Source organism: Dendrobates tinctorius, unplaced genomic scaffold (genome assembly GCF_039654945.1).
Source record: "Dendrobates tinctorius isolate UK_male_01 unplaced genomic scaffold, ASM3965494v1 ptg000045l, whole genome shotgun sequence".
Taxonomy (NCBI): Eukaryota; Metazoa; Chordata; class Amphibia; order Anura; family Dendrobatidae; genus Dendrobates; species Dendrobates tinctorius.
The window spans coordinates 17542896-17565518 of record NW_027361713.1 but is presented as its reverse complement, the minus strand read 5'-3'; positions in this window follow the sequence as shown (position 1 = coordinate 17565518).

Below are 22623 nucleotides of genomic sequence, written 5' to 3'. Positions count from 1 at the left end.
GAGTTCATACAGTAATTAAGGGTTTATAAGGGGCAGCTGGTTGGGGCTCAACTCCTTTTGGAAGTGCATTGAGCAGCAAGGTGGTGTGCTGGTGAAAGGGGAAAAAAAAAAACAAAAAAAAAAACTCTTTTAAATCTTCCTGAGCGAGTGTGAACGAGCTGAGTGTAAGTGCGAACTGTGGTAAGTGTGTGACTTGAAATTCAGTGACTTTAGATTCAGAGAGTTTCCAAGGGAGGTCTTACTGAATTGCTGTTATAGTAATACTTTTTTTTTTTTATTTATTTTTGCTTATCTTATTGTCTGGTGCAATCCCCATTAGGATGTGCTCCACTATTGCCAATGCCATCCAGTGCACGTCTTGCCGCATGTATGCAGTCCTTGAACAGCCGGTCGAGGGTGCATACTGCTGTGCAAGATGTGAGCACGTTGTGCATTTGGAAGCCCAGATACTGGATCTAAATGTGCAGCTGGCAACACTGAGATCCATAGACAATATGGAAAGGAGTCTTCTGCTCACTGAGCAGACGCTCAATGGGATAGATGAGGGGGGGGATGCTAGGTTGTTGCTGCAGGACAATGAAGCAGCTAGCTGGGTGACAGTTAGAAGGTGGGGTAGAGGGAAGAGCACCAGGGAGGCTAGTCCTGATCTGGCACACCCCAATAAGTTTGCAAAGTTGGCAGATGAGGGGAGTGTTAGTGCAGGAGTAGCACTGCTGCATTAAGGCATGTCCTCTGAAAGCCGGAGGAGTGTCTTCTCCAGTAAGGGGGGAAATAGGAGAGCAGGGCAGGCCAGACAGGTTCTGGTAGTGGGAGACTCAATTATTAGGGGAACAGATAGGGCAATCTGTCACAAAGACAGGGATCGTCGAACGGTGTGCTGCCTACCTGGCGCTCGAGTCCGACACATCGCTGATCGGGTTGACAGATTACTGGGAGGGGCTGGTGAGGATCCAGCGGTCATGGTGCACATTGGCACAAATGACAAAGTTAGAGGTAGGTGGAAGGTCCTTAAATATGATTTCAGGGAATTAGGCTGTAAGCTTAAAGCAAGGACCTCCAAGGTGGTATTTTCGGAAATACTTCCTGTACCACGTGCCACGCCAGAGAGGCAACGGGAGATTAGGGAGGTTAATAAGTGGCTCAGGAATTGGTGTAGGAAGGAGGGGTTTGGGTTCCTGCAGAACTGGGCCGACTTCTCAGTTGGCTACAGGTTCTACGCTAGGGACGGGCTGCACCTCAATGGGGAGGGTGCAGCTGTGCTGGGGGAGAAAATGGCTAGAAGGTTGGAGGAGTGTTTAAACTAGGGACGGGGGGGAGGGTATTCCTTTTATAGGAGGGGAAGACAGTGCAGATAGAGACCTGGGCACAAATAATGACATTGGGGGTGGGGGTGGCATGGGGGGTGGGGTTAGAACAGTTAATAATAATTTAAGAAAGAATAGAGGTACAGAGAGATACATAAAGTGCATGTATACTAATGCCAGAAGTCTCGCCAACAAAATGGAGGAATTGGAGTTAATGTTGTTGGAACTTAATTATGACATGGTGGGGATATCTGAGACATGGCTGGATGAGAGCCATGACTGGGCAGTTAATTTACTGGGCTATAGTCTGTTCAGAAATGACCGTACAAATAAGCGAGGGGGAGGCGTGTGTTTATATGTAAAATCATCCTTAAAACCCATCCTTCGTGATAATATATATGAATCTAATGAAAATGTAGAGTCCCTGTGGGTAGAGATAAGGGGAGGGGGGAAAAATAATAAATTACTGATAGGGGTTTGTTATAAATCTCCAAAAATAATGGAAGCTACAGAGAATATCCTCATAAAGCAAATAGATGAAGCAGCGACTCAAGGAGAAGTCATTATTATGGGGGACTTCAACTACCCTGAAATACATTGGGGAACCGAAACCTGCAGTTCCAGCAAAGGTAATAGGTTTTTGACTACTATGAGAGACCATTACCTTTCACAACTGGTTCAGGACCCAACAAGAGGGGGGGCACTGCTAGACCTAATATTATCCAACAGGCCAGACCGCATATCAAATGTAAGGGTTGGGGGTCACTTGGGTAATAGTGATCACAAATTAATAAGTTTTCATGTATCCTTTAATAAGATGTGTAGTAGAGGGGTTACAAGGACACTAAACTTCAGGAAGGCAAATTTCCAACGGATGAGAGATGATCTTGGTGCAATTAACTGGGACGATATCCTGAGACATAAAAATACACAAAGAAAATGGGAGACGTTTATTAGCATCCTGAATAGGACCTGTGCACAATATATACCGTATGGGAATAAACATGCGAGAAATAGGAGGAAACCACTATGGCTAAATAGAGCTGTAAGGGGCGCAATAAGAGATAAAAATAAAGCATTTAGAGAATTAAAGCAAGTAGGTAGTGATGAGGCATTAAATAAATACAGAAGATTAAATAAATTCTGTAAAAAGCAAATCAAGACAGCAAAGATTGAGACAGAGAGACTCATTGCCAGAGAAAGTAAAAATAATCCCAAAAATATTCTTTAACTACATAAATAGTAAGAAGCTAAAAAATGATAGTGTTGGTCCCCTTAAAAATAGTCTGGGTGAAATGGTGGATGAGGATGAGGAAAAAGCCAATATGCTAAATGACTTTTTTTCAACAGTATTTACACAAGTAAATCCCATGATGGATAACATGATCAGGGATAAAAATTCTCCATTAAATGTCACCTGCTTAACCCAGCAGGAAGTACGGCGGCGTCTACAAATCACTAAAATTGACAAATCCCCGGGCCCGGATGGGATACACCCCCGAGTACTGCAGGAATTAAGCACAGTCATTGATAGACCACTATTTTTAATCTTTAAAGATTCCATAATAACAGGGTCTGTACCACAGGACTGGCATATAGCAAATGTGGTGCCAATATTCAAAAAGGGGACAAAAACTGAACTTGGAAATTATAGGCCTGTAAGTTTAACCTCAACTGTGGGTAAAATCCTGGAGGGTTTTCTAAGAGATACTATACTGGAGTATCTGGAGAAGAATAACCTTATGACCCAATATCAACATGGGTTTACAAGAGACCGTTCCTGTCAGACTAATCTGATAAGCTTTTATGAAGAGGTAAGTTCCGGACTGGACCAAGGGAATGCAGTGGACGTGGTGTACATGGACTTTTCAAAAGCTTTTGATACGGTGCCACACAAAAGGTTGATACATAAAATGAGAACAATGGGGATAGGGGAAAATATGTGTAGGTGGGTTAAGAGCTGGCTCAGGGATAGGAAACAAAGGGTGGTTATTAATGGAGCACACTCGGACTGGGTCACGGTTAGCAGTGGGGTACCACAGGGGTCAGTTTTGGGCCCGCTTCTTTTTAACATATTTATTAATGACCTTGTAGGGGGCATAGAGAGTAGAATTTCAATATTTGCAGATGACACTAAACTCTGCAGGGTAATTAATACAGAGGAGGACAATTTTATATTACAGGAGGATTTATGTAAACTAGAAGCTTGGGCTGATAAATGGCAAATGAGCTTTAATGGGGATAAATGTAAGGTCATGCACTTGGGTAGAACGAACAAGTTGTATAATTATGTGCTTAATTGTAAAACTCTGGGCAAAACAGTCACTGAAAAAGACCTGGGTGTATGGGTGGACGACAAACTCACATTTAGTGGCCAGAGTCAAGCAGCTGTGTACAGTTCTGGTCTCCGGTGTATAAGAAAGACATAGCTGAACTGGAGCGGGTGCAGAGAAGAGCGACCAAGGTTATTAGGGAACTAGGGGGTCTGCAATACCAAGACAGGTTATTACACTTGGGGTTATTTAGTTTGGAGAATCGAAGGCTTAGGGGTGATCTTATTACAATGTATAAATATATGTGGGGACAATACAAAGACCTTTCTAATGATCTTTTTACTCTTAGACCTGTGACGGGGACAAGGGGGTATCCTCTACGTCTGGAGGAAAGAAGGTTTAAGCATACTCACAGACGCGGATTCTTTACTGTAAGAGCAGTGAGACTATGGAACTCTCTGCCATATGATGTTGTAATGAGTGATTCACTACTAAAATTTAAGAAGGGACTGGATGCCTTTCTTGAAAAGTATAATATTACAGGGTATATACACTAGTCTCCTTAATATTGCGTTGATCCAGGGAGCTAGTCTGATTGCCGTATGTGGAGTCGGGAAGGAATTTTTTTCCCCAATGTGAAGCTTACTGTTGCCACATGGGGTTTTTTTGCCTTCCTCTGGATCAACATGTTAGGGCAAGTTAGGATAGGATATGGGTTGAACTAGATGGACTTAAAGTCTCCCTTCAACCTTAATTACTATGTTACTATGTTACTATGTTACTATATCCATTTTAGGATTATTTTTATTTTTATAATTTTTATCAGGTTCAGTTTTAAACATATCCCTATGAAGTTTTTTAGTTTTTGTTTCCATTAGATTATTTTCATACATTTGAAGATTACGATTTGTATCCTCATTTATAGTATGATAATAAACCAGTTCATCATATTGTTGCAATTCCTCTATTAGTTGTTCACATATATCAGTAGCTTTTCTAGCTAGCTGTTTTCGTTTATGTACTAAGAGGGACATTAATTCATATGAGCATTTATCTAAAATTCCTTTCCATTTACCTGAAAAATCTGTATCATTCGAAAAAGTACTTTCAAAATGAATCTCAAGACCTTTCGGTATAATTTTGCGATCGATACAAATGCACAAAAAATCAGCATCAAGTTGGTGTCTTATCTCTGTCTTCATGCTTTTCTCAAAGCCAGAGAACAGATTTCTGATATTTTTCTTAGGGGCCCTTTACTCATATCGATATCGCTAGCAATATCGCTATAACGTCACTGGTTTTGTGACATTATAGCGATATTGCTAGCGATATCGCTATGTCTGATACTTACCTCCGACTGGCTCCCCCGCTGTCCATCGCTGATCGCGCGGGAATGTCCTGGGCCGTTTCTCGTTGGGCGCTTCCTGCTGGACTTCCTGTGGCACTGACGAGCGTCGCGTGGAGGCGAGCGGGAGGATGTCAGGATCGCCGCGTCTGACAGGTAAGTAGCGACCCCCGACCCCTGCTATGTCGCTGGTGAGATCTGCCTGTGTGGCAGCTCACTAGCCACCACTTAGCGATGCACCAGCGATCCATATCGTTGTCGGGATCACTGGTGCATCGCTAAGTGTAACGGTACCCTAAGGCCGGGGTCACACTAGAGAGGAATACGGACAAGTGAGACGCGTTAAAAGCATGCATTAGAAACGGACAAATGATTCTCTATGGGGTACCTCGCACCAGCCGTATATGTCTCATCCGTATTCTACGGTCTGTGCCAATCACAGCATGCTGTGATTGTCAGCGTACAACGGCCGTAGTACGCCAATGCAAGTCTATGGGTGCGCAAAAAATACGGGTTACACACGGACCACACGTGTGACCTGCGAGAAATACGCAGGTCTTTTGGCTGCTGCCAGGAAATGGCCCAATCCATCATCAGGAAGCTGATACATGCAAATCACCTCAAATAGCGCTCCAGACATCCAGGAAGTCAGCCTCCACGGAGCACAGCAGCGTCATGGCGACATTTTAGCTGAATGTGGAAATGCTATTGTCCTGGTGCAGGAGCATCTCGAACTATGGGACCAACGTGATGCCCATTATGCCAACCGGGCAAGAAAGGAGGCATCATGGAGGCGCATATGTAGGCAGATGTTCCATGACTTTGGTGATCGGCCACGTGATGAGCAGCAGAAACTGAGTAAGTACAAGTCAAAAAATTAGTAAAATTACCGCACAACAAAAAATGAATATAGAATCAGCACCCCCCTTCCTGTGCTTGTACTTTTTTCCTCATGAGGCCGTTAGATTTTGATGTGACACGTGGTTTGACACTGCCATCATTTGGGCCAGGCCACAAGCTCCTCATCCTCCTAGCCAAGCAAGTTATTAAGTGTAGTTGCTTGATACATCAACTAATGTGACCCTGTGTATCTGGCCTGTATGCCCCAATTAGATATGCCACCATGGGTAGAAAGCACACCCCAGAAGGCCTCATGCCTAGACTACTGGTAGCAAATGTGACCTATCAAATATGTGAATTTGACAATATTTCCTGTCACATTGCAGTGGAAGATGTGATGAGACGCTGGCGAAGCATCCGGGACCAATACCGCCGGGAACGTCAGCAGTGGTCCAGGAGTGGGGATGCGGGCTACGTAAAGAGAAAGCACATTTACTATGACTGCCTCTCCTTCCTCGCCCCAATTCTGGATCTCAGACCGTAAGTAGATACCTCACACCACATTACACAGATACTTTGCAGGGCCAAAAATATTTAGTTATTTTTGGCTCTGTTCTATTTCATAACAGAACTCAGTCCAACCTTAGGGACAGAGGAACTAGCACCGAAACCGACCCCATCATCGATCCTGTGTCTGCAGGGGAAGAGGTGGCTGGCCCATCTTCTCCACCTACTAGGAGCATGGCTGAAGATTCTAGTCAGGAAGTACCATTGCCTGCGCCCCAAAGCCCACCACCAGGACCATCTGGTGCTGCTGCAGCATCAGCAAGAGCAGAGGAGCAGGGCAACATCAGCAGAAGCCCAACTGGCCACATCCGGGGCTCCCCGCAGCCTGCTGCCACATCCCGGCGAGGAAGAAGCCGAAGGCGGCAAATACCTGCCACTGATACCCGCACTAATGTGGACACTGGGGTCCTAAATTATTTATCCAGAGTAAATCGTGATGATGGGGAGGAGGCATACTCACGCAGCCTGGCCCTTTATCTCCGTGCCCTTTCCCATGAGGTCAGGCTCCGTATTCGAGGATGTTTTCAGATCCTGCTTGATGCGTGCACATACCCCAATACCCCCTACAAATTATTTGAATATATTGAGAGGTGGCAGCTTTCCCCAAGAAATCTCATGTGCCTTAGGCACCCCCCACAAATGCATGCTCAAGCAGGATCTGAGGATCCTCAAATACGTGGGCCTACACCTCACCCCCTTCCTCCCACTACCCAACCTTCAATACAGCAGCCACAAATGTCTGCCTCTAGCCAACCACACCAATATGGACACTTGTTCCCACCCAGTGTTGGAGGTTGGTCCCAACCTGGTTGGGGACGATATGGCTATCTTGGTGGGTATGAGACACATGCCTACCACAGCCAACAGGATGCCTCTCCTCATTATTACTCTGGCCAGTACCACCAACAATCACAGGAGGCAGGACACTACCCACATCATGGGCAACCGTATGGCCCCACACAGGGCGATGTTGGACAGAGTAGCCAGCAGCAACCACAGGCTGCTCTTCCGCCTTCTCCTTCCCCAACGTATGAGAATTTATAATTCTGTGTCCACAATCAGTCTGATGGCAGGAGATGTCCAGTGCGGTTTCACTGGTGATACAAATACCAATCCAAAGGAAAAACAGGTGGTCTCCATCACCAAACTTTGTGAAAAAAGTGAAAACTCACATTTTTTCAGAATGTTTTCCAATCATATTAATAAACCACCATGACAGGCAAGGCTACCTTATGCCTTTCAGACAGATATTACATGTCTGTACAAAAGAGAATATTTCACCATGCTATACTGGTCAAGTGAAAGGATGAAAATACACTACTGACTTGTTAAGACATAGAGAGAGCGTGATGTTCTTAAGGTTGGTCGCCTTGATTTGTGACTATAGATAGCTGGCAAAAAAATTACTACTTCACTAAGGCCAGCACGCCTTTTCTAAGCATTAGCAAGTGAGTAGTGTATTTTCATCCTTGGACTTTACAGTATAGCGCGGTGAAATATTCTCTTTTGTACAGACATGTAATATCTGTCTGAAAGGCGTAAGGTAGCCTTGCCTGTCATGGTGGATTATTAATATGATTGGAAAACATTCAGAAAAATGTGAGTGTTATCTTTTATCAATAATTTTGGTGCTGGAGACCACCTCTTTTTTCCTTTGGATTGAAAATTTCTAATGTAGCAATGTTGTTATTGCATAATGTTATTTTGTGTTCTGTTTGGAAATGTTACTTTTCAAAAAAGTTTTCTTATGCAAAAAGGGCAATTTGGCCCATTACCACAGTTTTCATATGGCAATAATATGTTTGCCTTTAAAAAAACAAACAAAAAAAGGCAAAAGTAAAAATTTGTCTACTACAGTTTACGTATCTGTGTGATTTCTCAAAAACAGTGCCAGCATACTAACATACACGTAGCAATGCAATGAAACAGTCATAGAATCAGAAGGGGTATAAATATATATATTTAGACACACAAAAAACAAAAATTATAACATAGACACAGCATGCTCTTGCCAAGAAGTTTCCCCCTCAGGTGAGATAAAGTAATTAGTGAAAATATCACGCACTTTCACCCCAGAGAGCGGTCTACGTTGAGGGTTGATATGTGGTCTCACCCTACGCACATTGTCCGGCCTGCGCACAACACCAGCCGAGGAGGAACAATCATGTATCCTGGTGAAGATATGAAGAACCACACAGACTTTTACAACTTCATTAACATTTTTTTCACTCAGCTGAATGGCAGACTGGAGTACCCACCATTTGGCACAAAGGATGCCAAAGGAACACTCCACCAGTCGCCTAGCACGTGATAGGCGCAAGTTAAAAATTCTGCGCCTGTGGTCAAGGTTGCGCCGGGGATATGGCCTCATGACATTGCACGTTAACTGAAACTCCTCATCTGCCACAAGGACATAAGGGACTGACTCTTCAGTGGAGCCTGGTAGCTGGCGTGGTGGTGGTAGATCCAACTGGTTGGTGCGTAGCCGCCGAGCCATTATGGAAGTATTGAAGACTCTAGAGTCTCCCTTCCTTCCATAGGCCCCAATGTCAACAATTATAAACTTGTATTGAGGGTCTGCCAGAGCCAACAATACAACAGAAAAGTATTGTTTATAATTGAAGAATTGGGAGCCAGAGTTCGGCGGCTTACGCACCCGGTTATGTTTGCCATCAAGGGCCCCAATACAATTAGGAAACTGGCATTCCTCCTCAAAGTCCCTTGAAATCCTCAACCAGTCTTCCATCCTGGGCTCGGGCATGACGACTTGATGGAGTCTTGTCCAGATTTCTGTACATGTTGACCTGACTAGGCCAGAAATGGTAGCTCTTCCAATGAGAAACTCATGGTGGAGGCCGGCATAAGACAGGCCAGTGGACAGGAAGCTGAAGAACAACAGAAATGGATAATTTTAGAATGCAGAAAGTCCAAGAAAATCAGTTACATGCTGACCAAACTTGGTAGGAATTGAGATAGACTAACACACACATATTTGGTTGCACAATGACTAAGTGATATTCAGTACATATTAGACCTAACATTCTGGTCTGTAAGTTTAAACATATGTGGACTAAGATGAGGGCATTAAACTTAGTCCAATAAGCCAAAAATACATACTTTGGCCCACACATTATGAACATAGAGAATGTGGTTTTGTATTACATACCGTATTGTGAGTAGAAGTCGCTCCTCTGCAGATATAGCTTTGCGCATCCTTGTGTCCTGAAAGGTTATCCCAGGGCGCACTGTCTCCAAGAGTCGATAAAATGTGGCAATGCTCATGCGACAGTATTGGTAAAATTTAACAGGATGCTCCTGTAGAGAAGAATAGAGGCGGTGGAAATGACCTCTTGTGAGTCATTGCCTCAAAAGTGGATGGACCCACATGCGTCTCCTCCTCCGCGGATCCACTATCACTGGGTATGGTTGGCCAAAGCGGCGTGACAAAAGCCAGTTGAAGAGAACCTGCTCAGTTGTGTTGAAAGTCAGACCCTCTGCCATGTTGCACATACAACACCAACACACCTAGTGAAGGCAAGGTCACAAATGGACAGAATGGAGGCAGCCACCTGTCCTGAGGCAATAAATAGGGTGCAGGATAATTATTTAAATAGTTAGCAGGCCTCAAAACCGTTAAATGCCCATTTTGCAAGGCTGCGAGAAAATCTCAGCATTCGGATTGCATACGGATGCCATACGGATTACATATGGATGCAGACATGCGCAAAATACGCAACCACACCTTGCTTACGAATGACATACAGAGCACTATTTAGGGGTCATTCATCCGTATTACACCTGTAAACTACGGATCGTATTTTGCGTCGGTTAGTGTGACCCCGGCCTTAGTCTCTAAGTCAATGTCATTATGCATAGGTATTGATGTTTTGTACACATTTATATTTGTTGAAATAATAGAGGCCAATCCCTCATGTCTTCTGTGATTTCTGTTCTTGAAATGTTCCATATTGTGACAGCAGCCAACCCCAAAGGGTTATTTTTTTTTTTCTTTCTCTCCTCTCAAGCCGATGGAGGGTTGGATGTCTCCTCTGGCTTCAGAGATAAATCAATACCAATACCATGTTTGAAGACAATGAAGTATTTTTTGTGTCTTGCAGCTCAGCGTATAACCCTGTGTTTGGGTACTGGAGTAATCGTCTGGATCTGCTGGCCTGCAGCTCAAAACAGATGGAACGAACTACCTTGTAGGAGATTCGTCAGAGAATGCAGAGAAAGATTTCCAGTTTGTCAATGAGCGCTTCCGGCTGATTCATTAATTACTCCGAGTATTTCAAGGAATATAAAGAAAAAGAAGGGGGTGCAGAGTTTTAATTATGTCAGATAGAAATAAAAAATTCTTCTCACCTTTTTGGTGTCTTGTTGCTCAGCGTATAACCCTGTGTTTGGGTACTGGAGTAATCGTCTGGATCTGCTGGCCTGCAGCTCAAAACAGGTGGAACAAACTACCTTGTAGGAGATTTGTCAGAGAATGCAGAAAAGGATTTCCAGTTTGTCAAGGAGCACTTCCGGCTGATTCATTAATTACTCCAAATATTTAAAGGAATATCCAGTTTATTATTAGACATAAAAACACAACGCATTTTGGCTATACATAAAATTAGCCTTCATCAAGTAAAATCATATATATGTTTAAAAAACACATTTATATAGCGAAAGAAAAAAAAAGATTCCACCCTTCTATCAATTATCATCGATTAAAAACACATGCACACCTCTCCAAACTGTTGGGAGGCTAGTTGTAGGTGGAATCTATATTACTTGGAATCTAATAAAAAAAACAAAAAAACATTTTCTATGTGTTTTTTTTTCCTTCCTTCTTTCCCTCTTCCGTCCCCTTCCTTCTCTTTTTTCCTTTCTTTTCTCCCTTCTCCTCATTATATATATATACAGTGGGGCAAAAAAGTATTTAGTCAGTCAGCAATAGTGCAAGTTCCACCACTTAAAAAGATGAGAGGCGTCTGTAATTTACATCATAGGTAGACCTCAACTATGGGAGACAAACTGAGAAAAAAAAATCCAGAAAATCACATTGTCTGTTTTTGTTTCATTTTATTTGCATATTATGGTGGAAAATAAGTATTTGGTCAGAAACAAAATTTCATCTCAATACTTTGTGATATATCCTTTGTTGGCAATGACAGAGGTCAAACGTTTTCTGTAAGTCTTCACAAGGTTGCCACACACTGTTGTTGGTATGTTGGCCCATTCCTCCATGCAGATCTCCTCTAGAGCAGTGATGTTTTTGGCTTTTCGCTTGGCAACACGGACTTTCAACTCCCTCCAAAGGTTTTCTATAGGGTTGAGATCTGGAGACTGGCTAGGCCACTCCAGGACCTTGAAATGCTTCTTACGAAGCCACTCCTTCGTTGCCCTGGCGGTGTGCTTTGGATCATTGTCATGTTGAAAGACCCAGCCACGTTTCATCTTCAATGCCCTTGCTGATGGAAGGAGGTTTGCACTCAAAATCTCAGGATACATGGCCCCATTCATTCTTTCATGTACCCGGATCAGTCGTCCTGGCCCCTTTGCAGAGAAACAGCCCCAAAGCATGACGTTTCCACCACCATGCTTTACAGTAGGTATGGTGTTTGATGGATGCAACTCAGTATTCTTTTTCCTCCAAACACGACAAGTTGTGTTTCTACCAAACAGTTCCAGTTTGGTTTCATCAGACCATAGGACATTCTCCCAAAACTCCTCTGGATCATCCAAATGCTCTCTAGCAAACTTCAGACGGGCCCGGACATGTACAGACTTAAGCAGTGGAACACGTCTGGCACTGCAGGATCTGAGTCCATGGTGGCGTAGTGTGTTACTTATGGTAGGCCTTGTTACATTGGTCCCAGCTCTCTGCAGTTCATTCACTAGGTCCCCCCACGTGGTTCTGGGATTTTTGCTCACCGTTCTTGTGATCATTCTGACCCCACGGGGTGGGATTTTGCATGGAGCACCAGATCGAGGGAGATTATCAGTGGTCTTGTATGTCTTCCATTTTCTAATTATTGCTCCCACAGTTGATTTCTTCACTCCAAGCTGGTTGGCTATTGCAGATTCCGTCTTCCCAGCCTGGTGCAGGGCTACAATTTTGTTTCTGGTGTCCTTTGACAGCTCTTTGGTCTTCACCATAGTGGAGTTTGGAGTCAGACTGTTTGAGGGTGTGCACAGGTATCTTTTTATACTGATAACAAGTTTAAACAGGTGCCATTACTACAGGTAATGAGTAGAGGAAAGAGGAGACTCTTAAAGAAGAAGTTACAGGTCTGTGAGAGCCAGAAATCTTGATTGCTTGTTTCTGACCAAATACTTATTTTCCACCATAATATGCAAATAAAATGAAAAAAAAAACAGACAATGTGATTTTCTGGATTTTTTTTTTCTCAGTTTGTCTCCCATAGTTGAGGTCTACCTATGATGTAAATTACAGACGCCTCTCATCTTTTTAAGTGGTGGAACTTGCACTATTGCTGACTGACTAAATACTTTTTTGCCCCACTGTATATATATATATATATATATATATATATATATATTTCCATTTTAAAATTTATAACATTAATAAGGTTATTTATCGTTTAGCATCAATATTAAAGAATTTGTATATATCTCTGATGAGTCAAAACTATTTTTCCAACCCGTAGATAATTTCATTTTATTAGTTTCATCACTAGGGACATCACTAGGGACCATCAGATTAACTAATATCTGTCGGGACTAGAACTTATGCATTCATATTCCCCATATCTTTATCGCACTTACAGTTATGGCCAAAAGTATTGACACCCCTGCAATTTTGTCAGATAATACTCAGTTTCTTCCTGAAAATGATTGCAAACACAAATTCTTTGGTATTATTATCTTCATTTAATTTGTCTTAAATTCAAAAACACAAAAAGAATTGTCCTAAAGCCAAATTGGATATAATTCCACACTAAACATAAAAAAGAGGGTGGACAAAAATATTGGCACTGTTCGAAAAATCATGTGATGCTTCTCTAATTTGTATAATTAACAGCACCTGTGACTTACCTGTGGCACCTAACAGGTGTTGGCAATAACTAAATCACAATTGCAGCCAGTTGACATGGATTAAAGTTGACTCAACCTCTGTCCTGTGTCCTTGTGTGTACCACATTGAGCATGGAGAAAAGAAAGAAGACCAAAGAACTATCTGAGGACTTGAGAAACCAAATTGTGAGGAAGCATGAGCAATCTCAAGGCTACAAGTCCATCTCCAAAGACCTGAATGTTACTCTGTCTACCGTGCGCAGTGTCATCAAGAAGTTTAAAGCCCATGGCACTGTGGCTAACCTTCCTAGATGTGGACGGAAAAGAAAAATTGACAAGAGATTTCAACGCAAGATTAACCAACATCCACACAAAGAACCTCGACTAACATCCAAACAAGTTCAAGCTGCCCTGGAGTCCGAGGGTACAACAGTGTCAACCCATACTATCCGTCGGCATCTGAATGAAAAGGGACTGTATGGTAGGAGACCCACGAAGACCCCACTTCTTACCCCGAGGCATAAAAAAGCCAGGCTGGAGTTTGTCAAAACTTACCTGAAAAAGCCTAAAACGTTTTGGAAGAATGTTCTCTGGTCAGATGAGACAAAAGTAGAGCTTTTTGGGCAAAGTCATCAACATAGAGTTTACAGGAGAAAAAAAGAGGCATTCAAAGAAAAAAACACGGTCCCTACAGTCAAACATGGCGGAGGTTCCCTGATGTTTTGGGGTTGCTTTACTGCCTCTGGCACTGGACTGCTTGACCGTGTGCATGGCATTATGAAGTCTGAAGACTATCAACAAATTTTGCAGCATAATGTAGGGCCCAGTGTGAGAAAGCTGGGTCTCCCTCAGAGGTCATGGGTCTTCCAGCAGGACAATGACCCAAAACACACTTCAAAAAGCACTAGAAAATGGTTTGAGAGAAAGCACTGGAGACTTCTAAGGTGGCCAGCAATGAGTCCAGACCTGAATCCCATAGAACACCTGTGGAGAGATCTAAAAATGGCAGTTTGGAGAAGGCACCCTTCTAATATCAGGGACCTGGAGCAGTTTGCCAAAGAAGAATGGTCTAAAATTACAGCAGAGCATTGTAAGAAACTCATTGATGGTTAACGGAAGCGGTTGGTCGCAGTTATTTTGGCTAAAGGTTGTGCAACCAAGTATTAGGCTGAGGGTGCCAATACTTTTGGCTGGCCCATTTTTGGAGTTTTGTGTGAAATTATCAATGTTTTGCTTTTTGCTTCATTCTCTTTTGTGTTTTTTCATTTAAGACAAATTAAATTAAGATAATAATACCAAAGAATTTGTGTTTGCAATCATTTTCAGGAAGAAACTGAGTATTATCTGACAAAATTGCAGGGGTGTCAATACTTTTGGCCACAACTGTACATATTTACTCTACAGAGCCACCCACATGTATGGTCTCCGGGTGCTTAGTTTCTTTCAATGGGGTTTTTAGCCATTGATTTCTAGCCGGGGATATTTGTGTTCCACACAAATCATTATTATATACTAGAGGAAACATCTCAAACCAAAATTCCTTAAAAAGCTTTACAAAATTCCATGGAATCATACCCCAAAAGAATGTTAATAAAATTGGGGTATATAAATGCAAACAAAAAAAATGTCAGTGTTGCTATAATATAGCAGATAAACAGCAACAAATAGTCTCCTACAGTACAGGTGAAATATTTCAAATAGAACAATTTCTGACATGTACGAGCGACTTTGTAATATATGTCATCAGTTGTGACTGTGGCCTTCAATATGTGGGGAGGACCACACAAATGGTCTGAACCCGAATGAATGGCCACAGGCACAATGCCAAAGTCGGTCTCCTTACTCACAGTCTATCAAGACACCTCCTGCTAACACGTAAAAAAGAATTCAATGTGACCCTGACAACGGTTGAACTGATTCCTGGAGATGTTTCGAACAGGATACAACAGTTAAATAAGAAAGAGACCTTCTGGATATACAGATTGAGGACTCTGTATCCAGATGGCCTCAATGATAAGCTAGAAAATGTATAGTACTGTTGTCTTAAGTCTAAAAAGATTCTTTGATATATTCACCTCTGGTTTCTTGTTGATTCGCTTTGAATCCCCCTTAAGAATGTGATCATATGTCATTTCTGATGAGATGTTTCTCAAACTGGAAATCTTTCTCTGCATTCTCTGACGAATCTCCTACAAGGTAGTTCGTTCCACCTGTTTTGAGCTGCAGGCCAGCAGATCCAGACAATTACTCCAGTACCCAAACACAGGGTTATACGCTGAGCAACAAGACACCAAAAAGACTTCATTGCCTTCAAAGACGGTATTCATTTATTTCTGAAGCCAGAGGAGACATCCAATCCTCCATCGGCTTGAGAGGAGAGAAAAAAAAAACACTTTGGGGTTGGCTGCAATGACGTGAGGCATTGGCCTCTATTATTTCAACAAATATAAATGTGGACAAAACATCAATACCTATGCATAATGACATTGAATTAGAGACTAAGAAAAATATCAGAAATCTGTTCTCCGGCTTTGAGAAAAGCATGAAGACAGAGATAAGACACCAACTTGATGCTGATTTTTTGTGCATTTGTATCGATCGCAAAATTATACCGAAAGGTCTTGAGATTCATTTTGAGGCTGTGTGCCCACGTAGCGATTTTTAAGCGTTTTTGCCGCGATTTTCGCGATTGTGAAAACGTTTAAAAATCGTGTTCAGAACGCACCCCATGCATTCCTATGGCATTCCGCACATGCTGTGCTAATGCTGCGCTTTTTTCCGCTGCGGAATCGCATCGCTGAAAAAATCGCAGCATGCTCATTCTTTTGTGCGGAATCGCAAAGAATTGCCGCGATTCCGCACCCATAGGAATGCATGAGAATCGCTTACTTCCCGCATGTGGCTATGCCCACCATGCGGGAAGTTAAGCGTCTCATGTGCAGTTGGTACCCACGGTGTGGAGGAGAGGAGACTGTCCTCCAGGCCCTAGGTACCATACCCCTGTAAAAAAAAGAATAAAAAATAAAAAATCGGGGTATATTTACCTTCCGGTGTCCCGCGCTGCATTCCCGGCCTAAGTGTTCCCAGTAATGCCTTGCGGCAAGGTCCTGTGATGACGTAGTCTCGCGTGATTCTAGCGGTCTCGCGAGATCGCTATAGCAATGCGAGACTATGTCATCACAGGTCTCGCAAGGCATTACTGGGAACGCTGTGGCCCGGGATGGCAGCGCGGGACGCCGGAAGGTAAATATACACCAATTTTTTTTATTTTTTTTAGCATTTTAACATCCTATCTTTTACTATTGAGGCCGCATAGGCGGCCTCAATAGTAAAAACCTGGTCACACTTGTCAAACACTATGTTTGACGAGGGTGACCAACCTGTCAATCACTTTCCAAGCGATGCTTCAAATCGCTTGGAAAGTGCTTGAATATCGCGCGCGAAAATCGCGGCAAAATCGCTAACATAATCGCGGTAAAATCGCGGTAAAATCGCGCGGAAAAAAACGCGCGATTTCTGGGAAGGAGTCCGGTTTTTAGTGAGCGTTTTAAAACGCTACGTGGGCACATAGCCTGAAAGTACTTTTTCGAATGATACAGATTTTTCAGGTAAATGGAAAGGAATTTTAGATAAATGCTCATATGAATTAATGTCCCTCTTAGTACATAAACGAAAACGGCTAGCTAGAAAAGCTACTGATATACAGTATGTGAACAACTAATGGAGGAATTGCAACAATATGATGAACTGGTTTATTATCATACTATAAATGAGGATACAAATCGTAATCTTCAAATGTATGAAAATAATCTAATGGAAACAAAAACTAAAAAACTTCGTAGGGATATGTTTAAAACTGAACCTGATAAAAATTATAAAAATAAAAATAATCCTAAAATGGATATGGTAAATTATGAGAATACCCCACGACCATTAGGGAATACTGAAACTTTATCGAAAAAACAAAGGGATACAGTAGATAGTTTACGTGTCTTTTATAACTCTAAAATAGCAGGAGCAAATTTCAATAAGAAAAATACTGACCCTAGAATGAATACACATCCTAAAAAGAATCTGGGGGCTATATCAAAAAACAAACCCTGTAATCAATCTACACCTGATTTTTCTTATAAACCAGGACAACATAGGAAAGAGTCCACTTTTTTTTTTCTTATAAAACAACCAAAAATTCCACCAATTTTATGGCCCCTTCCAAGCATATGAATGATAGAAATCCCTAAATCCAAACTATCTCAAAAACTTATTTGGAACCATCCTCCTCAAATAATTTCCCTGATTGCGAGATATCCATTACTGATAATAATACAATAACCTCTGGTACTGAGACAAATGAGGTGGAGGGCTTTTTTGATCTCAGCAACCTCACTACACATAGTACCGATGAGACCAATTCACCCTTCATTACAGTTTTACAAGCCCCTGGTCCATCTCCAACATCTCTGAATTCACAAATTTCTTTTTTAGAAATAGGTCCCCTTCAAACTCCCACTCTTTTAGAAACGCTAGTACCCACAATAGTAGCACAATCCCTGCAAGCCCCATCCCTAACAACTACAGTTCAACCTTTGCTGCAGAATCCGGACACTATATCTCTTCAAAAAATAACATCCGCACAGAGACAAATAATCAGCTTTTTTCCTGCACTTACGGCCCCCCAAAAAAGAAAAGAAGCACCAGGGGCTGTAGGGGAGACGTGTCCAACTCAAAAAAGATAAAAAATCCGAGTTTATTAATTTATAACCAATTCTGGAAAAGATTTTTCCTCTGAAAATAAAATACTTCCAAAACAAGAATCCGCTCAAAAAAATCTTTAATCTGTCCTCTTGTGTACTTACACAAGATGAAGAAAAGGTTTTAAACAAAGGGTTCAACTTTTGCCCTACACAACACAGTAACAATTTTGAGCTTTTTGTTGATCTTATTCACTATATAAGGCGTCTTACACTGAAAAGAGACTTTGTAATACAAGATCGCAATAAAGGGAAAAGGGATAAAAATACTGATCAAAATAAGAAAGAGTCTGAAGAAGGGGCAGAGGTAACAACTGAGACACCATACATGCACATAGAAGTGAAACCACGATCCGCCTTTAATCCTATACATCACAGGGACAGCTACATTGAAACATTTTTATCCTTAGTAGGTGACGATTTCCGGAAACTGGGAACCACTGATAGAACAATGAGTAAAAGACACCAGAAAGACAAAAAATGTAAAAATCCATTGAGAGAGCTAAAAACCATTAAATATAACATCACCCTTAAAGAAAGAGAAGCCTTAAAAAATTTAAGAGAGAACACCGAAATAATAATCAGAGAGGCTGATAAAGGCGGTGGCATGGTTATCCAAGATAGAAAGGATTACCTTGCTGAGGCAGCCAAAATACTATCCAATCGAAAATACTATAAAAAATTGGAAAAGGATCCCACCAGTGAATTCTCTAAAGAATATCACTCACTTCTGAATGAGGCATCTGAGAAAGGGATCATACCAAAAAGCGAGAAAAAATTTCTAGTTAATAAAGAACCTGCCATGGCTTTCTTCTACCATCTTCCCAAAATTCATAAAGACCCCCTGAATCCACCCAGACGACCCATTATATCGGGGATTAACTCTCTCACTAGCCACTTGTCTCACTATCTGGATTTACACCTACAAACGCATGTCAAATCACTACCCTCATATTTGAAAGAGTCTAACCATCTAATCAGCCTCCTGGAGGGAATAAGTTGGGAGGAGAATTTGAGAATTTTCTATTCCTAACCCTAGATGTAGTGGCATTATATTCAAATATAGAACATAATTTGGGTATAAGAGCTACCAGATTTTACTTGGAGAAAAAATGCCAGAGGAACAACTGGAATCCTTCTGGCTGGTCTGGAATTCATTTTGAGTCATAATGTCTTTGAATTTGATGGACAACTGTACCTGCAGCAACATGGTACCGCGATGGGGACTCGGGTAGCCCCAAGTTTTGCAAATCTTTTTATGGGGTTATTCGAGTCCCTATCCCCCCTCAGTTCAGAAAAATACAAAGACAATATAACAATGTATAAACGTTTTACAGATGACTTAATAATCATCTGGAGGGGTGACATAGAACAAGCCCATATGATGGTAGGAGAAACGAATCAAAACACATGGGGGATTTCCTTCACGTCCACAATCAGTGCAGAAAAAATAGTCTACTTGGATTTAGAGATCTCACACATGGGAAAGAAAATTGTTACAAAAACCCATTTTAACCCCTTTCTGACATCAGACGTACTATCCCGTCCATGGGACCCGGGCCCCTATGCCCATGGACGGGATAGTACGTCTAGCGCGACCAGCGGCGCCCACTTGGTGAGCGCCGCTGATCGCGGCCGGGTGTCAGCTGATTATCACAGCTGACACCCGACACAATGTGTCAGGGGCGGTCACGGACCGCCCCCGACACGTTAACCCCTTGCACACCGCGATCAAACATGATCGTGGTGTACCGGGGGTTAAAGAGAAGCATCGGCAGGGAGGGGGCTCCCTCCGTGCTTCCCTGAGCCCCCCACAGCAGCGCAATGTGCAGCGCTGCTGCGGGGGGCTCTTTTCCTGCAGGCCCCCGAATCCAAGATGGCGACGGGGGCCTTCGGGGGCCTGCAGGGAGCTGGCTTCCTCAGTGCCTGCAAAGCGCAGGCATGAGGAAGTCTGCAGCAGTGCCTGTGACAGATCGCTGATCTGTCACAGCGATCTGTGACGTGACAGATCAGCAATCTGTCACAGGACAGTGATGTCCCACCTGGGACTATGTAATAAAGTAAAAAAAAAAACTGTTAAAATAATTTTAAAAAAATCGCCAAATAAATTAGAAAAAAAAAAAATATTCCCCCAATAAATCCATTTTTTTTAAATAAAAAAAACAAAAACAATAAAAGTACACATATTAGGTATCGCCGCGTCCGTAACGACCCGCCCTATAAAACTGTCTCATTAGTTAACCCCTTTAGCGAACCCCTTAAAAAATAAAAATAAAAAACGAAGCAAAAAATAATGATTTATTATCATACCGCCAAACAAAAAGTGCAATAACGCGCGATCAAAAAGACGCATATAAATATCCATGGTACTGCTGAATACGTCATCTTGTCCCGCAAAAAACGAGCCACCATACCGCATCATCAGCGAAAAAATAAAAAAGTTATAGCTCGCAGAATAAAGCGATGCAAAAATAACTATTTTTTATATAAAATAGTATTCATTGCATAAAACCGTCAAAACATAAAAAAATAACCTAAATGAGGTATCGCTGCAACCGTACTAACCCAAAGAATAAAACCGCTTTATCAATTTTACTGCACGCGGAACGGTGTAAACGCACCCCCCCAAAAGAAATTCATGAAACGCTGTTTTTTGTTCATTCTGCATCCCAAAAATCGGAATAAAAAGCGATCAAAAAATGTTATGTGCCCGAAAATGGTACCAATAAAAACGTCAACTCGTCCCGCAAAAAATAAGACCTCACATGACTCGGTGGGTCAAAATATGGAAAAATTATAGCTCTCAATATGTGGTGATGCAAAAACTATTTTTACAATAAAAAGCGTCTTTTAGTGTATGACAGCTGCCAAAAATAAAAACCGCCATAAATAGTAAATCAAAACCCCGTTTTAACCCCCTTAGTTAGGGAAAAATAATAAAATTAAAAGAAAATGTATATATTTCCATTTTCCCATTAGGGCTAGGGTTAGGGCCAGGGCTAGGGTTAGGGCTAGGGTTAGGGCTAGGGTTAGGGCTAGGGCTAGGGTTAGGGCTGAGATTAGGGTTAGGGGTGTGTTGGGGTTCGGGTTGAAGTTAGAATTGGGGGTTTCCACTGTTTGGGCACATCAGGTGCTCTCCAAATGCAACATGGCGTCTGATCTCAATTCTGAGTTGAAAAAGTCAAATGGTGCTCCTTCCCTTCCAAGCTCTGCCATGCGCCCAAGCAGTGTTTTACCCCCACATGTATGGTATCAGCCTACTCAGGACAAATTGCAAAACAACTTTTGGGGTCCAATTTCTCCTGTTACCCTTATGAAATCAAAAAATTGGGGGCAAAAATATCATTTTTGTGGAAAAAATGATTTTTTTATTTTCACCCCAAGCGTTATAACCTTCTGTGAAGCACTTGGGTTTCAAAGTGCTCACTGCACATCTAGATAAGTTCCGTGGGGGTTCTAGTGTCCAAAATGGGGTCACTTGTGGGGAGTTTCAATAGTTTAGGTACATCAGGGGCTCTTCAAACGCACATGACACCCGCAGACCATTCCATAAAAGTCTGCATTCGAAAACGTCACTACTTCCCTTCCAAGCCCCGACGTGTGTCCATACAGTGGCCCGACGTGTGTCCATACAGTGGTTTTCTCCCACATATGTGGTGTCAGCGTACTCAGGACAAATTGGACAACTTTTGGGGTTCAATTTCTCCTGTTACCCTTGGGAAAATAAAAAAATTGGGGACTAATTGATCATGTTTGTGGAAAAAATAAAAAAATTTTATTTTCACGCCGGGGCATTATAAACATCTGTGAAGCACTGGGGGGTTCAAAGTGCTCACCACACACCTAGATAAGTTCCTTGGGGGGCCTAGTTTCCAAAATGGTGTCATTTGTGGGGGGTTTCCACTGTTTTGGTACATCAGGGGTTTTCCAATCGCGACATGGTGTCCGATTTCAATTCCAGCCAAAAACGTCAAATGGCGCTGCTTCCCTTCCGAGCTCTGCCATGCGCCCAAATAGTGGTTTACCCCCACATGTGGGGTATCAGCGTACTCAGGACAAATTGCACAATAACTTTTAGGGTCCTGTTACCCTTGGGAAAATAAAAATTGGGGATGAAAAGATCATTTTTGTGGAAAAAATATGATTTTTTAATTGTACCGCTGTACGTTATAAACTTCTGTGAAGCCCTTGTGGGTTGAAAGTTCTCACCACATATCTAGATAAGTTCCTTGGGGGGTCTAGTTTCCAAAATGGGATCACTTGTGGGGGGTTTCCACTGTTTAGGTACATCAGGGGCTCTCCAAACGTGACATGTCATCCGATCTGAATTCCAGCCAATTTTGCATTGAAAAAGTCAAACGGCACTCCTTCCCTTCTGAGCTCTGCCATGCACCGAAACAGTGGTTCCCTCCACATATCAGGTATCAGCGTACTCAGGACAAATTGCACAATAACTTTTGCAGTCTAATTTCTCCTGTTACCCTTGGTAAAATAAAAAAATTGAACCTGAAGTATTT